The sequence below is a fragment of the Lutjanus erythropterus genome, chromosome 12, assembly GCF_056507025.1.
Source record: "Lutjanus erythropterus isolate fLutEry1 chromosome 12, fLutEry1.hap2, whole genome shotgun sequence".
NCBI lineage: Eukaryota > Metazoa > Chordata > Actinopteri > Lutjaniformes > Lutjanidae > Lutjanus > Lutjanus erythropterus.
The window spans coordinates 20,736,844-20,757,174 of NC_139328.1; the positions used below are offsets into that span (position 1 = coordinate 20,736,844).

General features: G+C 37.5%; 1 protein-coding gene across 4 annotated transcripts in view; it reads left to right on the forward strand.

Moving 5' to 3' along the window:
* ralyla (RALY RNA binding protein like a) overlaps nt 1-20,331 on the forward strand; it is a 65,393-nt gene that overhangs the window by 1,530 nt on the left and 43,532 nt on the right. The window lies entirely within an intron of this gene.

Here is a 20,331-nt window from a genome sequence, read left to right on the forward strand (position 1 = left end):
CAGGTCAGGGAACAGGTGGGGGAAGCCGAGCATGAAATGTGCTGCTACGCAAACAATACTTATCTCTCACCCAGGATGAAGTGGGAGGCTGGCGCTGGAATAGCCAGCCTATATACGCATGCACTGAATCACTATGAGCCTAGAGAGGAAGGAAGGGAAAGGAGGAATAAAGTTTAGCCAGGCATTTCTGGACCGGTCAGTAATCTGTCTCTGCTCAGTCGAGGCCCTGCCTTTACATTTCTTGCACCCGTGGGCTGAGATGATCATTGACCCTTAGCAGGTGTACGATGTGGGCTGTCTCGAAAGCCACGCATCACAGAGTCCATCTCTTCTGTGAGATACGGATGAAAAACATTTTAGAGCTGCTCCAGCTTTCAGGCTATAGGTCAAAGAACAGATTAGGCGAGCTGCTTCTCTGTCTCTTTTTATAACCCTGCATGTGAAAGATAACCGGCGAGGAAAACAGATGAGTGAGTCAGACAAACAAAATACAGAGAGGAAAGTCTTTCTGTGGTGGGATTGTTCTCAGGTCTGTGTATTGTGAAGAATGTAGTGATGAGACATGTATCATAATACAGAGGTTACGATTCAATATGTTGCGATTTTTTAAAATCTAATTTCAGGAAAACTGTTACAGTAAGGGCGTAGAATTTGGTAGGGATGGTAGAGAAATGTCACTACTGGTATACAGGGCTGCACAATTAATCGCAATATTATCAAAACTGCAATATGGTCAAGTGCATTATCCAAATCGCAAAACTAGAACCAAACTGCAATTTTTTGAAAAAGAAAAAAATGTATAAGAAAACAGCATTATAATCAAGAACTGTATTGCGCTGGAGATGTCCTGGTCTAAAAATCCTTTTCTTCAGGTGAAAGAAAACATGTCTATTGTGAAAAATGAAAAATGAAAAACAAAAATGACCACAAGTCAGTCAAAATAATCGCAATATGATTTTTTTTTACCACATCGTGCAGCCTTAATCCAGAGATCACTGAATTAGCAGTCGTTTTGATCAAAAATTAAAATACAAGCACCTACGCTCATTATAGATACAAAACAATGTGTTTTTAAGCTTTGAAAGATTACTTGCTTTCCCTCACTATGCCTCACACTGGTTTGATCCACTGCCTACTTATAGCCATGGTTCTCTTTTGACTGCCAAAGTATTTGCTATAGGAATTTTGTGACAGGCTTTATTCAGACCATAACTGGGTAATGCATGCTGCAGTCTTAGTCAGCTGTCCTCTGGCAGTAGCACAGCCCTCACACTGTGTGCTTCAGACAGGACAGCTCTTACTATACTTATGGGGACTCTTTTTGAAACTTTTTAACAACAGGCAACAGAAGAAGACATCATAGTTACAGCAGACTTTAGAGGTGATGAGAGGCTTGTTTTGTTCACTTGCCACAAGCAAATGGACTCATGAACACCTCCCACCCCTCCCCGACTGCAGCACCATTGTGGACATGTTTATTGTCCCCTCCAACCGTAACATGATATATCCAGCCTTGTGTCAAAGTATAATGAACACATCACCATATGCATTAAATCTGAGTTAAAAGTTTACCATTTTATGCAATCAGTACAGTGAAAATGATATCATGCTGAATGTGATGAATTTGATGATTGATGATTAAATGTCGCCACCCTTGCTAGTTGGCACCAGAAATACTAGCTGATTAGACTATCTGGCAGTATTTTATTCATATTCAGTGTTGCCTCTAAGATGTTATGCAGCCACCTGCCACTAGTCGGTGCAGCTGTGTCAGACAGCAGCCCCTCTCGTCCAGCATGTATGCCCCAATGGGCCACCCAACCCTGGGTGTTGTTACCTGCAAAGTTGGACAGCTTGCAAAACAGCAGTGTTTTGATACAGAAAAAGAAAATAAGGTTGAATGTAGGTTGTGACCACTTAGCCACTTGACTGGAACAATCAGTAACCAGACATGGACATTAACCTGCAACCAGGCTTCTGCTGCTAGCACTGCTAACATTAGCCACACTGCGTAGCAGGCTACCAGCTAAAGTCAGCAAATGTCATTTGCCCACAGACACTGTGATACTTTTTGGTCTGAAAAAGTGACGTATTTAGTGAGTTGTCATATTTTGTAGGTTAATGTGCATTGTTTGTATTGCTTGGTGTTAAGTGGCACACATTTCACCAGCATTTAAAATATGATTTGGTGATTGTAGGCTGTGATTAACGGTGTCAGATGGCTCTTAATACACACTATTTTTTGGACGAAGTTTGCAAAATGCAAAATTAATAAATTGTGCTCAATTTTAACTGATTTCTGAGTGTTTTCTGACTGTTAGACAACTAGTCTAAATTAAGATTTACATTTGATTGGCAGGGAAATTAGTTGACAGGAACATCCATACTGTTTCCCAAAGCCTAAGGTGATGTCCTTAAATGTTTTGTTTTTTCAACCCAGAGATATTCAGTTTACTGTCATAGAGAAGTAAAGAAACTGGAAAATATTAACACTTGAGAGGCTGAAATCAGAGAATTCTGATATTTTTTCTTAAAAAAAAAAGAGTCAAAATATAAAATTGATGATCAAAAGAGTTGATGATTTATTTAATAGTTGTCAGCTAACTGTTATAGCTCTAGTCCCATACCCCATTTTTTCCCCAGCGTGGTGAAATCATGATTTGTGGTGTTCATTCTCTTTGTGTATTTGTTAATTTCTTACAAAGGCTTTAACCTAAATTGGGCCATACAAAAATGATAGTAATTATATTACATCCATTTTTAACGTACCGGTAATCATACAGGTATCAGAATGTGTATCTGGATGGAAAAATGGTGCTCTGTAGCAGAAAAAACATCAAAACTCACAAGCACATACATGTATGCTATCCACTTCAGCCCTATGTTACATTATGCATGTGGTAATACCCACTGCTCCCTATTAGATCTCCTATTCTTGGATCTGTACGCTATGCTCCTATGTTCCATGCCCGCATTAGTCATATACAACACAATTTTCAATCTTTTCAGCCATTGGAAAGCAGCAGTTTTGAGTAAACAACAGCCACTGTGTATGTATGCATGCACCTGATGCTCAGTTGTGTTGTGAGACGTGCCATTAGCCCTAGCAGCATCAGTATCTCAGCACCACGGCCAGCTCCTTTTATTCTCCATTCAAAGAGATAGTGGTTGATTTCAGCACCATGGACAGCTGCCAGCACTTTATTACTCTGGCAGCTGGAGCGAGCTGATTCTTGCCTGGAAGTCTGGAGTGTCTCTTCTCACTAACCCCTGCCCTCTCCACAGCACACGTCTTATTCTGAGCTATTTCAAGCTCCGTAACCCCACCATTCAAAAGGCCAACGAAGAGGTTGCACCCGAGATAAGAAAGAAAATGATAATATTTTCTCAGAACCAGTTCCTGTATATTTTAAACTGTTTCAGAAAGATTCATTTAATCTTTTTCAACCCAAATTTGGGATACACTTTATGTTGTAGGAATGTATATATAGGTGTACACAGCAGGTCTTTGTTATTCAACAAAACAACAGAAAAACACAAATTAAATAAACACTCAAACACTATGAGCTCCATTTGCTGGGGACCTCATAAAACCCACTCAAGGACCGCTGTTTGTCCCTGCACCACAGTTTGAAGACCACTGTTCTAAAAAAAAAAAAAAGGTTTCACCTTAGATAAAGAAAACTGACACATCCTCACATCTAAACACCAGAATAATTTGTCAGTTACTCCCTAAACAACACATATTACCTGTGCAGAGTACCGGCAGTGACAGGCTTATCAGACCTTAATTATGTCACGTAGGTCACATGACACAACTCACCTGACGTTACACACATGGTTTATGTTGTAAAACAGTTGCAGTTTGGTTAGGTTTAGGCATAAAAAGCTATTTGGTTAGGTTTCGATAAAAATCGTGGTTTGTGTTCAGATAACAACATTACATATGTCACTTGATCAAAGTAACATCACTCGTGCAATGGAGGTGATCCAACGTCCACAACAAAATTTTAATTTACTCAGAATTTTAAATAACTCTACGTTTACTTGCTGTTCCACTTTTTTGTTTGAGTCGTACATCCACCCCATCTCCTCCAAATGCAGATGTTCTCACTGCTTCTCCTGTCATGTTTACTACGTCCAGTAGTGGGTGCAGCCCAACAATGAACAGAGAGATCAGTCGGAATAAGCTGCTGCATCCATGTTTTTCTGGTGAGGAAATAAACAAAATACTACTTTATCAGACAGGGTTCCTATATGCATTAAACATGATTTAAAAAGTTAGATGTTATATTTTTCTTACTGACAAGAAATTCCATGAAGAAGAAAACACAACAGTGACTACGTTTACATGCACATAATATTCAGGTTTTTGTCCTTATTCTTAAAAAGACAATATATTTCTACTAAGCTGGTTACATGACTAATGAAAATAAACCTGTTTACATATAGGTGTGCATACTATACTAGTTATGGAAAAGTGGAACCACTTGAACAATTTTGCTTCTTTGGGTTACAATCTGTTTTTTTTTTCTAAGTTTTTCACCGGTAGCAGAGTTGTTTGACCACGTGAACACAGCTTCCTTGTTTCATTCATTCAACCGGCTTCTTGAAAAGGTTGGTTAAACCTGTTGATATGTGTTTCTTGTGTGTGGGCTTTTCTTTTGTGCATGAATTTCTTCCCCAGCCCGTCTAGTTGTTTTTATGTTTTTCTTTCTTATGATATTAAAGTGAATACCTCTGGATGTTCAGCTGACTAAGTGACACATTAAAAGACTTGGGATAGACATTTTTCACTATTTTCTGACATTTTATAGATACATTAAACACTACAATTAACTTAATCGCTAATAAACAAAACAATTTGTACAGGGGTGAGTAAAAATTTACTTTGGCAAGTAGATTGCTGACTCACTTGCCCAAGTGTACAATTAAAAAAAAACCCATTAACATTGAACCCTGATAATAGTCAGAATAATAGTGGAAAGTGATATGTGTATATAAACATGTGAACTGATGCTACTAGTATTGTCAGTGTAGCCATCACCTGATTTAGCCTTTTCCTGAGTACAATAGAGCAGTGATTCATAGCCAGGGGTTGTATATCCAGTGGGTACTTCTGCAGTTGGAAGGGAGTACATGGAAAAACTATAGAGTAACACAGCTAATTTGAAAAAAAAAAAAAGATAAAAGATAAAACTCACAAACACCACCTGCTGTGGCGGAGATAATGAAAACTAGTTAACAAGCGAGCAGAGAAGTAAAATTTGACCAAGCAAAACAAGAGTCAACAATTCCAGTATCATTCTTTCTTGTATGAAACAAAAAAAGGAACGCTATCCAATTTTATATAATTCATAGAGTTGAATAACATCTAATTTAAAATAACACTTTTGTAAAATGATGTTTGGTGCTTATGAAGGGGTATTTGAACTCATCTCATAGTCTGTTGAGATACATCAAAGGAAGGAAATAAAAAAAAAACACTGGCATAGACTTCCACTGTTATCTAAAAACTGTTAAAAAACACATAAGAAATAAAAACCACACTATTGCAGTGAGTAACATGTGCCCTCATGACCATGAGTCAATCTCACAGTTTGATTATAGACCATGTTGCTGTAAATACTCACTATAGTGCCAATTGTGTGTTAATCCACAGCTAAAAATGGTCCTCAACAAATGCACTGTTTACATTTAGTAAAGTTAGCTAGGAGGCATTATGTTTTCGGGTCATCCCATTGTTGTGATAGCAATATCTCAGGAACATTTTGAGGAAATTTCTTCAAATTTTGCACAAATGTTGACTTAGAGTCAAAGATTAACTGATTAAATTTTGGTGGTCAAAGGTCAAAGGTCACAGCGACGTCACTTAGCACATTTTTGTCCGTAACTCAAGATTTAATAGGCTAATTATGGCAAAATTACACACAGATGTCTAATAGGAGAAACTAGATTGTTTATTCCAAAGGTCAGCCTCACTGTGAATGTTCAGCTCTCTGTCAGTCCTCTGTCATGGCTTTGGTTTTTTGTTGGTTATTTCCTGTTTTATTTTGGTAGTTCTGGTCCTCCCTCGTGTGTCTTGTTTTTACTTCCTGTCTGTCTGTTTTCCTGCTCTTTTTGATTGTCATTAGTTTCACCTGTTTGTCCACCTGTCTCTCATTAGTTGTCTATTTAGCCCCTCTGTTTCTCTGTGTCAGTGTCAGTGTCAGTGTGTGCTTGTTCCTCATGTCAGTCAGCCTGCGTCCCCTGTGTCTCCCTCCCGGGTTTCTTCCATGTTTTTTTACCCTGGACTATTTTTTGAGTTTGTCTTCTATGGATTCTGTTTCTTGGACTTTGGATTTTTCCCTCCCTGCATCTGAGTAAGCCTTTGTTTCTTTTGTTTAATTTCATTAAACCTTTTTGAGCTGGGTCCCTTGTGTCGTCTGCATTTGGGTCCTCCACCTTGTGAAACATAACATCCTGTGTCCTCCTCTGTAAAAATAGTCTCTAACTGAAGACAGCATGTTTCCTACTGGAAATTATTCGCTGGAATCATGCAGGTATGATGACAACTTCCACTTTACTAAAAAAAAAATACAATTAATACCATAAGTTCCATATTAAATCCTTTTAGAGACTTCATTGCATTCATTATATAAGTCTGGACAGACATGGATGTAACTCTAACTTGACTGGTTGGTGGAGATAAGTGACAACTGTGAGGGAGTAATCATATTTTGTGACTTCTCTGTTTTCTATAGCTGACTTCACTCTTCTTAACCACCTTGATTATTAAGTGCTTCAGTTTTAAATCTTGTTTCAGCTTGAAACGATGTACTATGTGGAAGTTGTGTTAATGTTGGCAGAGCTGTAGAAATCTCAGCTAGTTGAATCTGTCAGTTATGATGGCATTGCAGTAGGTACTTCACCATCTGTTGCCTTGTGGGGACCTGCACTCTGAGTGCACTCCTCTAGTTTGTAAAATTCTTTTTTAGATCTTTAGTAGGAAATTGAATGGGATTGTTGTTGAGGGAATCAGTAGGTGTCATGAGACAGACTTGCGCATCGTTGAGATTGGTATCTTGGTCATGGGATTTATTGGCAATAACAAATACTGAATTTTGGCAGTCTTGTCCTTAAATTATTTTCTTTTTCCAGTTGAGATAAAAATCTATTTTTCGTTTGTAACTTGGCCAGGGCACATTGATTAAATTCATACAAGTAAAATACAAAACAAAACAGTACAAGTACACAGTGCACACAGAATGTGTATGACAAAATAAATTATATGTTGTAGCAGAAACATTTTGCAATAAAGACTTAAGTTAGCTTTTTTTCTTTAAAGTTTACAGAGATGAGAGAGGATAGATTGAGTCAAGCCAGGACACAGATAATCTGCCTAAAATGCCCACCATTCTTAATAATCATTATAAAGGACCATATAGGGTTCTTCGGCTTGTCCCCATAGGAGAACTCTTCTTTGCTATTAACATTTCACCCAGAATCCTTTCACAGAGTTCTACCTATAACTCAACATAAAGGGTTACATGTAGAAGTCTATGTGACAGGTTCCACCCAACATCTCCCATGAGAAAATCTATCAGGGAACAGAGAACCCGTCTGTGTGATGGTCCACCCAGAACCCTCTGACAGGTTTCATCTATAACCCTCTTGTGTTCTGAGGATTCTACAAAGAACCATATTGTATCTTATAGATGAGACAAAAACACATGTACTATAGTGACTTAAGGGTTCAGGGAGTTCAGGTACATAAAATACCATTTCGAACGTAGGATAACATTTAACGGGGTGAGGATCTTTTAACACCCAGGTGAACCTTCTCTTCCAAAAAAATTTTTTCACAAGTAAACGTTTCTGTTTAGAACCTCAGCCCTTCAGGAAGAACCTTTTTGGAACCCTTATTTTTTAGAGAGGTTGATCTATACCAGTGTTGCAGCCTGCATATATCATCTGACCAGAGTGTACAATGTGCAGTGATGAGTCTTGTAGCCTGAATTGAATTGAATCTTTTTAAAACCAGAACTGGAATATTCCTTAAAGAATGTGGCTTTTATTGCATTAGTATTGTTTTGTCAGGTGTTGTGGTGAAATACCTCTGAACAAATATAGAAACTAGGTAGATGGTTTTATGAAAACAGTGACTGCCTTTTTGTTTGTTTTTTTTCTTTTTTCTGGATATTTCCTGTTCCTAGTACAGTGAGTTTTTATTTGCATTGAAATTAGCATCATGTTTAGTGTTTACCAGTTTTGACGTGGTGTTTATCGCCCTTCTGTCACAGTGTCTACAAAATCCATTTCTATCCACTATACACTAAACTGAAAACATTATCAGCTTGTAATGCTCCAGAACAAATTTTCCATTTAAATTGCAAATTGTTCCTGAAATGAAATTATAATCAGTACTTAGGCATGTTGTTTTTAGACTTCACAGTGAGAAAACTCAATGTCATACGTATCCAGCTTCATGCATACATTTAATCCATCTCATCAAACTTGCAGATGGTGTGACGCTGCAGCCTCTTTCCCTCTTTCACCTTTGACCTTTCACCCTCCCTGTTAGTCAAATCATTACCTCACGTCACAGCCTTCTGGTGCCATAAAGCAGAAATCAGCTAATTACTCACAGCTCTAGTGACCCAGTTACTTTAGCCTAGTGGAGCGGATGCTATATTTGGCAGTCACACAAGAGGAGAATTAAGGAAATGGAGAAATATATCCGTGCCAAGAGATATGGGAAAGCGTGGCATATGTTCACATGCCCTCGAGCGCAGCTGTGGACTCCCCTGCTACAACAGCAGGTGGAGTCTATTTCTTCCCTCTTTTCTTCAAATACACATATTGATGTAGAAGTAGTCCTTGGTGTTTTCTGCACCGTGAGAACATCTACAAATAAAATAAAGAAAAAACTTTTAAGAATGCTCAGAAGGTAGCAGCGTGATACACGGTGATGCAACAGAGGGCTTCTGAAGGAAAATACTTGGCGAAGGCTTCTGGTAGAAAGAAAAACAGGGTTAAAGACGTTCCCTCAAAACAATAAAAGTCCCTGTGGATTCACCGAAGCAACATCTAAGCCGCTGTTTGCCATCAAAGTCACACAATACATTGCTCTGTGTATCACTCTCTCAAAGGAGAAATATGTAATATATCCATTGTATTAAATAATAAAATGACCATAAAATCACATCAGAGATTAAGGAAACATGCTGAGTTGAAATGCTGGCTTCTCTGAGAACAATCCTACAGCAAGCTCTCTTTTGATATTTCCATTCCATTGGTGCACATTCATAAACATTATGCTGACACCAATACACCTGTGATTGGCCCTTATGAGGTTAATTTCAGGATGGTTTATCAATTGAGCTCTACTACAGACAGTTATGAAGCTAAATCAACCTACAGGGGGCAGGGGTAAACTAACATTTTGAATTTAGACTGTAGTACCCATTTTAAACACAAGAGTGTTGCATATTTCACCTTTAACTGTTTACAAAAGCTAACAGTGCGAATGGTTTTAAGTTGTCCAGATAATACACAATGACTTCAAAGATCGGGTTTTGCGATGTGTAATAAAAACACGCACAGATGCCCCGATTACAGAGATAATCAGCCCTGCTTTTATTGTGAGATGCAAGATAAAATGTCTTCCAGAGATATGGCTTCATCCCATTTCACTGTATAGGTCACATTGGGCTTTTATCTTCCTCCTGTCATCGCCGGTCGAGGCTATAGGTTGCTCAAATCAGATTATGGTACAACTCATTTTAGGTGCGTGATCGTCTGCCCTGAGTTGCCACGCTTCAGAGAGCCTCCATAAATTCACACAGGAGGGGGGAAGAGAAGAGATAAAGCTGATGGAAATTGGAATGTATTTTCTATAGAGGAGCTGCGTATAACCGTATACCTGTAGGCTCTCGCACAGTGAAGCATAGCTGTACAGTTCAAAAAGTCAGTTCATCAAAGGTATGAAAATATATAACTGGTAAAAGGCTGATAGAATTGTGATATAAAAGGATAGAGTCATAGTAATAATTTATAAGCTACCTTTACATACCTACCGCATGATGTATGCCAGCATTTTCCATCTTTGATATTCTGGTCCGAGGCCCAGTTCTAAGCTCCTTGAAGATGATTGGCATTGCAAATGTCTTTCTCCCCCCTTTTTTTTGAAGTTCTCTCTCCCCCTCACCCCTTTTTATTTCCCTCTTCTTCTCTATCTCTCTCCTTTTGTTGCCATTTTTCTCCTCTCCTTCTTCAATTCAGACTCAAGACAGGTATTATGCAGAAGGTAATGGGGTGTAGGAACGGTGGAAAAAATAAGAATGGTGCTTGACAGTCATCCTTCCTTGTTAAGATCCACAGAGAAAGAAAAATCCTGGTACATCTGCCATAGTAAACAGACTTAAAAACTGCAAGGCAGTTGCTCATTATCATTAGGTCATTAGGTGGAAAGTATCACCTTTTTACTTTTACTCCCTACATTTGAACACAAATACACAAATATCTGTACTTTTCACTTTTTATACTTTAAAAGCAGGCTCAAAACGGGGGAATTATTATCTCCATTTTGCATCATTGTGCACTGCCTTACCAACAGCCTAAATGGATAGAAGAACACAGAAAAAAAAAAATTATTGGTGTATCCATCAGTGCATATCACGCATGACAGACATAACAACAAAAACAACGTAAAAGACAAAAAAGGATGTAACAAGAAAAAAAGGTAACAGGACGAAAAAGACATAACAGGATGAAAATGATGTGAAAGACCATATGAAAAAGACATAAGACAAAAAGATATAACAAGATGAAAAAGGGCATGAAAGACATGAGACAAAAAAGACATAAGTTGGAAAAACAACGTAAAAGTAAAAAGCCAAAAACACATGACAAAAAATGACAAAAGATGTAAAAAGACAAAAGAAAAAAACAGGACATAAAGACATAAGATGAATAAAGATGTAAAAGACACAACAAGACAACAAACATAACACAAAGACGATATACAAGATGTAACAAGACAAAAATGACATAACAAGATGAAAAACAACACAAAAGACAACTTGAAAACAAAATCATTAGACAAAAAAGTAATTAAAGACACAACAAGACAAAACAATATGAAAACAACATAAAAGACATAAGATAAATGAAGATGTGAAAGATGCAGCAAAAAAGGGCATAAAAAATATGTATTGGGAGGAAAAACAACATAAAAGCTGTAACCAGACAAAACAAGACATGACAAGACAAAAAATTGTTGAAGACAAAAAAGATGTAATAAAATGAAAAACTACATGAAAAATGCAAAAACATACAAACACAAACATTAAACACATGCAACAGAAAAATGACATAAAACACATTACAAAAAAAAAAATGACGAAAAAGTGGTTTTGACACTAAAAACCATGTAAAAGATTTAACAAGAGAAAAAGAAAAAGATGTAACAAGACAAAACAGACAAATGTCCTTCACAGTGCTACTTTTTATTCTACTTTTACCAAAGTGTCTTTTTTTTTTTTTTTTTTTACACAAGTATCTGTACTCCTGATACTTAAGAGTGTGTGTACTTTTGCCACCTCTTCTCATTATATGTGGGCAATAACAGGCTATTCTCTATCTTCTCTGCACCGTTAGCCAGTATTTACTGTACAAGTCCTGCAGGAGAGATTAGATTCCACTGGGCTCCTCTGGGCTGGAAGCAGAATGGCCCTGCAAGGACCTCTATTCATTAAGCTCTTAATTGCTAATTGAGGTCTTTGAATGATTCAGCAATAGCTGCTGCTGCTGGGGCATTAGCTGAGTAATTTATGGCTACGAGGGAGCAGAGAAAAAAAATGAACAAGGGCGAGAAAGTGTTATTAAAAAGGACATCGGTGCCCGCACAGTGTTGTTATTACATAACCACCTCATGTTAACTCGCAAAAATCTGTACAATGCTCATTTTTATGGCTGATTTTCACCATTTGTCAGATTAAAGGATATTGTTTTGTCTTTGTAGAACTTCAACATTTGTAATAATGGTGGTTCTTTCCTTGTCTACAGCTGACAATTGGGAACAGGTCGGCTACAATCATCATTCTTGCTATAAAATCTCTGTCATTGAGTTATTTTGTCGCACTATTGATAAATCCTCAGATTTTATGAGGCACATTTTCAGAGAGAGGGAAAATAACTATGGAAGCTAATCCAGTATCATTATCAATCTGATACAGGCCATAATCACTGCATCAGATACCAGGAGAGAAAAAGTATCATCCGATATGATCCATTAACCTAAGCTGTCACGAAAACGCTCAACTGAACTTTGAGTGACAGAGTGACACGCGTCAAAGAGAGAGATGTGTCACACGAACACAGATGAACAGCGTGTCTCACATGAACAGTAGCTGGAACAGCTGTGTGCAGGTATTTGAAGCTTCAGGACGAAAACAGTGGAGTTTTAGGCACTTTATTTCATTTCGAATGTTTGAATGGTGCTGACAAATCATAAATACTTCCACAAGTTCTCTGTGTGAGAAACTTTCAATAAAAGATGCCACAGTAATGTATAACTGAGTCATGTTGAGGACTGCGTATTTCTTCCTTCACGAGAGTAGAATATTTGTTTCACAGTTGGGGCATGATGTTTTTTAAATATCTAGATTAAAGTCAGTCCATGTTTATTCCCTTCTAATGCATTTGGCTGTAATTCAAAAGAATGAGGAAAATAAAAAATATATAAAAAACACTGATACTACTTCCAAGTACTTCCACAAAGCAGCCAGATGCTAGCTTAGCTTAGTGTTACTTAACTTGCTTAAATGATACTTAATTTGCTCTGTGAAGTTGGATCATGTGTTGGCATGGTTAGCATGAAGACTGGAGGGAGAGTCTCTGTGAAACCAAGACATGTTGTTTTGGCACTTTTTTTTAAGAATACAGATTAAACTTATTTAGCACGTTTCTCAGCAAGAAACCAAATGAAGCTGATGAATTAAATACCATTAGCCATAATGACATGGGACTCGTAATTCCTCATGCAGTTTTGATTAAGTAGTTTGTGATTAAGTATAGTATTTTGTAGAAATTCTAGCCAAATTTGTTATAATGATGTTTTTGACTTTCTCTAACAAATGGATACAGCTACAATCACTGAAGTCCCCCACTGGCTTTGCCACTGAGTAATTTTAGGCACCGTTATCAGCTTTTACATGATTCACAGCAGCATTTTGATAAATCCTCGCATTTCATGCTGCATATGTCCTCACAAAGCAGTAGAGAGGCAAAGATTGATAGCACTCTCATGACCGTTTGTTAAATATGAAGCTACATTACTGGAAGCAGGGGGAAACAGCTAGTGGTTAGCCTAGCTCTCTCTCTGTAAAACATGTTGCTTTTACACTTTTTTGAACAGACAGTTTTAATTACAGAGATTTAGAGGTGCGTCAATGTTTTCCCTTTGGACAGAGCTACATGTAAGCTAGCTGTTTCCAGTATGCTAACTAAGCTAAACGTCTCCTGGCTCTAGCTTCATATTTAGCATGTTTCTCACCAAAAAAGCAAATTAACTGTTGTTAACTCTCAAAAATCCATGAAATGCTCCTTCTTATGGTTTATTTTTAACTCTTTATATAATTAAATACCACTTAGCCATAATAAAATGAGACTCATCATTCTTCCTGCAGTTTTAATTTGGTAGTTTTTGACTGAGTAAAACATTTTGACTTTGTGGAAGCTACATTTGAATTAATGTATGTTTTTTCTTTGTCTGACAAATGGGAAAACTGTAGCAATCAGGTCAGCTACAGTCATTGCTTGCTATTAAATGTCCCACTAGCTCTGCCATGTTGTCATCTTTTATAACCTGCACAGCAGCATTTTAATAAATCCTCTAATTTTATGCTGCATATGTTTATACAAAACAAGAGAAAGAGGGACAGTAGTCCACACCTGTACCACAGAGTAGCTTGTCAATTTGGATTGAATAAAAATTGTTATTCGATTTAATTCCACATTCCCTTGTAATGCGTTTGACTGTCATTCAAAAGACTGAAGAAAAAAGAAAAAAATTAAGATGAATTAATTGATACCACCACCATGTTCCAGATGTTAGCTTAACGTAGCACTAGCATAAAGACTGGGAGCAGGGGAAAACAGCTAGCTGTTAGCCTGGTTCTGGCTTCATAAAGCCAAACATGCTGTTTTTACAGTCTGGTTTCTATACAGATTATACAAATGGGATAGTGTTGCTTGAGAGTTTTAGAGGTGTTTGGATGCTTTACTTTTGGTCAGAGCTACATGTAGGCTAGCTGTGTCCCACTGTTTCTGGTGTGCTAGCTAAGCTAAACTCCTCTTGGCTTTACCTTCATATTTAGCACACATTTTTCAAGAGAGCAATTAAGTCTTAAAAATCTGTAAAATGCTCTTTTTTATGGCTAAATTTTTTAACTAATAATGTAATTCAATTATTAATTAAATACAATTTAGCCTCATGTTAACTCTCAAAAATTGTAGCTGTAATTTTTAGTTAGTTGCACAAGAGTGGTATCAATCTTCTTATGGCTCAATTTTTAACTCAACTAACTAACTGATTACCATTTAATCATGATGAAATATTACTTTTAATTACTCATGCAGTGGAAGTAGTAGCTACATTTGTTATAATGATGTTTTTGTCTTTGTCTTCACTAACAAATGGAAAAACTGTAGCAGTCAGGTCAGCTACAATCATTTGTTTTGTTTGTTTTTTTGTTTTATTTGTTAACTTGACAGGGACAGTGCACAGCTCATTCATTGCTCGCTATAAAATGTCCCACTGGCTCTACCATTGAGTGATTTTGGGCTCTATTTTCAGCTTTTATATTATCCACAGCAGCATTTTGATAAATCCTCACATTTCATGCTGCATATGTTCTCACAAAGCAGCAGAAAGAGGGAAAATAGCCCATACCTGCACTGCAGAGTAGTTTGTAAATTTAGATTGTATAAAAATGTAATTAGATTTCCGTCCACATTTATTCCCTCGTAATGCGTTTGGCTGTCATTCAAAAGAATGAGACAAAAAGAAAATAGACCCATATTTCATTCTCTTATGCAGTCATGTTTTTTATAGCGAGACACCGAAAGTTGAGACTTGGTTCAAGAGATGTCTGTCTCCTCAGCATGACAAGGCAGGCTATGAAGACGTCTACATGCTAAACTCAGCCTTATTTTCCTCCGTTAACGACAGTTGAGGTTAGATGCTTTTGGTTGTAGACTGTCAACTTGCTAAAGATAAAATGCTGCAATGCAACATTCAAGCAGCAGAGAGTGAGTGTGGCCTGAATGCATCCTTCACATCCCATATGTATTTGTCATATTGGATGAAGAGTTTTCATCTTTTCTCCTCAGATGGGAGCGTGTGTCAGTGAGGCGAGATCAGGCAGAGAGAGGAAGTGCTAAAATGATTACTTTCACCAGTTCCTCGCTTCTTTATCTCGGGAGAATTCAGACTCTGAAGCCCCTGACAGTCGGTGTGAAAGGACCAAAGAGGATCCATGAAATACTTACACTTGGAACCTCTGCAACACAGGAGGAAGCTGTAGAAAAAAAAACATCACTGTCAAGCACTCACTTCTCTGTTATAAGAAATACTTCCAAGAGACAAACAAAATGTCTTTGCGTGCAAAAACATGCAAGTGATGAGTTGGGATGCGTTCATAGCTTCACTGATGCATGAAGATGTTATTTAGCATTAATTTCTGGAGCATTAAGCGTGCCAAGATGAATCCAAAACCCAGCTCTCTCCTCCTGCCTTGCCTATCAGGCTGCTTTGAATTCAGTGTGAGTGTTTTCTGGCCTGGGACGTTTCCACCAGCATTTGCCAGCAGTTATGCCACATGTTCTTCTTAAAAGGCTTTGAGGATCTTAGAGACTCATGAATATTGTAAAAGAATCATCTTTGAAGTCTATTTTTTCCCATTTTGAATGAGATGGAGGAATAATGTAAAACACTTTTTCTTATGACCACTTTCATTAAAAACATATTATTGAGGGCAATTGACATAATCATGCTTGAACATCTCTGGAGTTTTAATCTAAAGTGATGCACGAGGAGACTGAAAACTCATGAGGCTGAGTTCCACATGTTGTCTGTCATCGCATTTTCTAAACTCTTAGAGATAAGGGTTCCAAAAAGGTTCTACCCACAATGTTTGCTTTTGAAGAACCCTTTTTTTGAAGGCAGGATTTGTCAAGCGTGTTTGGTAAGAACTATGGTTCTATTTAGAACCCTTTTCACCATAGGAATGTTTTTTAGAAGAAACTGTTCCTCAAGGATTGTTGAAATCCTTCAGATTATTTTGCACCACAATATAAAAGGATTGGTAGAACCCCCTGGGTGGGTTCTAGACAAAACCCTTAGCGTACGAGAGGGTCTTGGTGTGGGTTTTAGATAAAGCCCTTCTAATATGAAACAGTTTTTGGTAGAACCATGTGAAAACCTTCAGAATACAAAAAAGTTCTCACTAGAAACCCCTGAGTGGGTTCTACACAAAACTCTTGCAGAATGATTATCAGTAGAAACTCGATAGAAGGTTCTGGGTGTCACTCTTACACCATAGGTTCTCTGCGGAACCTCTCGCATGGAGTTCTAGGTGGAACCTTTCATAATCATTTCATCCAGGTGTAATCATTTATGTTGGGTTCTAGGTAGAACTCTCAGAAAGGGTTCCAAGTGGAACATTTATAAGAGGTTCCAACAGGAACATGATGAACCCTTTACGGTTCTAGTCAGCACCTTTAGGTCTCTAAGCATGCAGCAGCTGCAGCCTGTGGTTATTTAAAGCGTGAGTTCAGTGGTTGCTCGGTGACCGATGGATGCCGTCAGCTGCTAATAGAAGTTTGACAAGTTTACAGACTTTGCAGAAAACTACAAACCATTAGTCGAGCTAATGTCTTGTGTCCATAAGCAGGTTTGCATCAGCCTTGAAATTCAAAACAGATACTTTAGAAGCAGTTTACCGTTTCGCTCTGGTCCATAGCTGCTTTTGCTTGTTGTGATTCTGTGGCCTCAGGCTTTAATGAAGGTTGTTTCAATCAACATCATTGTTTTTGCTTTAAGGTTGATGGAACACTATAGGTCTTATCAAAGTGCTATAAAAGTTTGGACTCAAGTAAAAGTCCTTTGTTTTTAATCTGCTTGCAAATTAAAAGCAATAGAGTGACATTTAAAAAAAAAAGCTCTGTTTTCTTGGTAAGACTTAGATGAGATCAATATCACTCCATCCAGGAGACGCTTAGCACAATGACAGGAAACAAGCTAACCCGGCTCTGTCTGAAGCACAGTAATTAACACGTTAATTTTTGTTTAACATGTTAATTATAAAGAATTGACCATGTCATCTTCCATATCACTAAAACCTGCTGTTATTACACTTGAGTTTTTCTGTGGATTAATTGTAAAAAAAAAAAGAGAAAAATTGTGGTTTCTATGGGGAGTTACAGACTGTTTTTAACAAACTGTAGCTGGCTAACTTGTTTTCCCCTGGTTCCAAGTCAGGGGATGTAGTATAAAGAGTATGAGTATCACGATTTCAATTCCAAATCAAAAATAGATTGAAATCAGTTTCTCTCCACCCTGGTCTACCTGCAAATGTCCAGCACATATCTGAAGAAAAACAAAACAAAACAACACTTCAATACATGAGACCAAATGAAAAATGTATGAAATACAGTACAAAAAACTCACACATGTCTCCGCTTTCAACTTTTTGCAACTCAGAATGAATATAAAACTTTTTCCTTTTGTTCACTTCTCCCTGACCAGATACCACAGACTTTCGAATTGTTCATTCAAACATTTCAACCAGTATTTCATGAGCAGAGTCCAATCAGTGCTTCATTTAGCACTATATTCCAGCTCAGCATGACCTTAAATAAAGGAACCCACATTTTCTTCTATTAAATCTGCTTTAAAATGTACTTTTACTTGCTTAATCAACTGTCTCATGGTCTCACCTCTGTGCTCTTGCCTTTAGAGGCCATTCAATGCCCTTCACATCCATCAGTCACTTAGCTGGTTGGGTTAGGCGCTGAAGCTGTGAGGCTGTTCAAAGGTAGAGACGGACTGAATGGGATTTGATTTGATTGGACTGACTGGTGGGCTTTTCAGTCCCCTGCTCTGTTGATAATTAAGTTAATCAACTCCAGAAAACTCAATGACAGCATCGCCACATTATGGGCCTCGTAGCAGAGTTAAATTATCTTCCATTCTGCGAGGTGCAAACGGAGATTTTTTAAAAGAACAGCAGGGGAGATTTAGAATGGATTATGTGTGGGTAGAGGCGAAGGATGGAAGTGAAGAACAGGTAGGATGGGGAAAATTGTGACGGGAAGTGTGCCCGAGAGGAGAGCACTGGTGTATTCATGTGTGTGTGAGGATGTGTGACACATATTTTTAGAAAATACCTGCATATGTTATTACATCTTTCCATCCTTTCCCTGCATTTACTCATTTCTATTCAGGCTGAAGCCATGAAACATTCACAGGTAGAGAGCTGCGTTTAGGAAGGAAACTAGAATAGACCTGAAATAATTTGTCAAATAAAGAGACGGTTCACCCCAAAACCGAAAATACATTTTCCTCTTACTTGTAGTGCTGTTTATCCATCTACATTTTTTTCTCCTTTGAGCTTAAAATAACTCCACACACCTGACATGGTGACACTGCTGACAGATCTCATGTTCTAGTTCAGTTGAGTATTTATGTGATAGTTTAGGCTAATGGATCATATCAGATTATACTTGTTTTCACTTACACTTGTTATCAGACCAATAGCAATAATGAGTATAGGATCAGTCAATCCCCAGATCTCTATGGCTGATATATCCACAACTCTGTAACTCACACAAAAACAGTCTAGATGGATAAATAGCATTATAGTTAAGAGTATAAATATTTTTGAATTAGGGGTAAACTGTCCATTTAAGTCTACCTGTTTTGCTGTAAAAATGATTTAATTAGTTCATTTAAAAATGGACTTACATAGATAGCATATTAAATTAATGTGATTAATTGTTTCAGGTCTAGTGTGAACCACAGGCTTATTTCTGTGAGGTGACGTCTCTAACCGCTGAGACTCTGAGACTCGCTCCTGCTGCCCAACATGTTGACAGTTTCCTGCTCGTCAGCCCCATTAGTGCTTCTCCTGTGATAATAATGTGTGTACAATTTGTCAAATCTGGGTTTAGAAGCCTCGCAAACACTCACGTGAAAGTCATCACCAGCAGGGAATTCCGAGAAGCCACAAGCTGAGAGGTACTTATTTCTTCTGTGAGGGGATGTATTGCCATGGTGACACATCTTTATCCCCCCAGAGGACTGTAGCATTATGGGAACAAACAGTGCAAGCTGCAGGAGGGTGGGTAGCAAATGATTTGAAGTGTCCAGCTGAATCCTCCTTTCTCTGTTTCAACCTGTTGACAGTAACGAAGTTGTCATTGCTGCACAATCTGTCTTGTAAATACCAGAATAAAGACTTCAGGTTCTTTACTTAAGTAAAGGTATAAATATGGACATGTAAAATATGTCATTACAAGCAAAAATCCTGCATTCAAAACCCAGGTTTAGAGCCTGTGCCTTATATATTATTATGTATCCCACAGGCTGCCAGACTCCATAAATATATTCTTTAATTTTACCGTTATAAACATCTACGCCTTTTACAAGATAATGCATGATTTTTTACATCTCATAAACAGACACTAACTCATTTGGGGAATATTTGGCATTAAATTGTACACTAGTTAATGTGACACAGGCAAACTAAAACAGTTATTTCAATTTAACATGTTTCCTTGATCTCTGATGACATGTTGTGGTCTTATGATTCATCACAGTAAATATATTACACATTTCTCCTTCAACCTTAGTATTAATTCCCATGTTTAATTTAATTTTCCATTTTTAAAATTCGTTTGATTTTATTTATTGTATTTTCCTTTAAATTCCCCCTAATTTATTTGCACTGCAAATGCACTGCACTTTTTTTGTTTGCACTTTTTTGTATGGAATCATGAGCCAAACTGGTTGAATTTTTAATGATGTATTGTATTTTATATGTGTTTTATATGTTTCCGTGTGCAAAATCTTAACATATAATTATAATTGTAAAATAAATGTAGTAATAAACACACAAAGTTAAATACTCAACCACTGGTTAGTACTTGGACTATCTGGAAGATAGTAAAGATGATGTACAGTGAGGGAAATAAACGGAGGTGAAACACTGAGTGAAGATTCTTGTGACTTCAGTGTGATGTGCTATTTTCAAACATGGGAACACACTTCTCATATATAGCGAGATT